The sequence below is a fragment of the Oncorhynchus tshawytscha genome, linkage group LG31 (assembly GCF_018296145.1).
Source record: "Oncorhynchus tshawytscha isolate Ot180627B linkage group LG31, Otsh_v2.0, whole genome shotgun sequence".
Classification (NCBI taxonomy): domain Eukaryota; kingdom Metazoa; phylum Chordata; class Actinopteri; order Salmoniformes; family Salmonidae; genus Oncorhynchus; species Oncorhynchus tshawytscha.
The window spans coordinates 29779222-29780461 of record NC_056459.1 but is presented as its reverse complement, the minus strand read 5'-3'; positions in this window follow the sequence as shown (position 1 = coordinate 29780461).

Here is a 1240-nt window from a genome sequence, read left to right as displayed (position 1 = left end):
CGCCCCTATATCCACTCCTTCCTAGCTGCCCCTATAGCCACTCCTCCTACGCCCCTATAGCCACTCCTTCCTAGCCGCCCCTATAGCCACTCCTCCCTAGCCCCTATAGCAGCTCCTCCCTAGCCCCTATAGCCACTCCTCCCTAGCCCCTCCTCCCTAGCCCCTATAGCCCCTCCTCCCTAGCCACCCCTATAGCCACTCCTCCTACGCCCCTATAGCCGCTCCTCCCTAGCCCCTATAGCCACTCCTCCTACGCCCCTATAGCCACTCCTCCTAAGCCCAGGGTATGTTTGGGATGGTGGTTGTGCAGGGTTGGGTTTTCTTGTGCTTTAACACTGAAGGGATTCAACACTGCTAAAACAACAACTATCTGTCTTGTAGGAAAATGCCACATTTATAACCGGACTTGGTCTGCTGTACATAGAACACCACAGTTAAAAGGTCGACTCTGCAATATGACATCAGCATACACGGTGGGGTGACTTCCTGCTACTACATAAGCTGAATCACTCCCTTCATTCGAGTGTTCACACATGCCTCTGCCATACTGTATGCACAAGTGTCCCAAAGCTGAGGGAGTGAAAATTAATCAAGGGGGTAGGAGCTAATTAGACCCTCGGAGAGCCACATTGGCCAAGCCAGCAAGGCTGCAGAGCGAAGTGCTATCCTGACACACACCGTGATATGTTTGCAATTTGATACAAAAGACTGGAGAGGCATGCCCAATTATAAGTCCCTTTGCAGTTGTTTGTTTGCCTGATTTGACACATGTAACAGATGAACAACCTCACAAATGAAACATTTAACTGTTACTGAGGTTTATACATCCTGTAAAAACAGGGGGATTTGTTCATTTAAAATGTCATGCTCATTTTATTATTTAAAATGTGGAAGATTAATTACGTCAGTCAAGTCACGAGCGTGTCCCGAAGTCGATGGGTTCAGTGATCCCTCGCCATTCTCTGGACGTCACCCTCGCACACTCTTTTGAAAGCAACATGTGACAAACGGAGCGAGTTGGCTGGGGTGAGGGTTTGGGATCCACCGTTACACTCCGCAATATGACACCACCATCAAGTGTATCTTTACAAAAACCCTAGTCTCTCTCTTCGTCATTGGAACATACCACAGTTTACAAAAACCCTAGTCTCTCTCTTCGTCATTGGAACATACCACAGTTTACAAAAACAGTTCATACATCAAAACAAAACATTAAAACAAATCCACCCCAATCAACTTA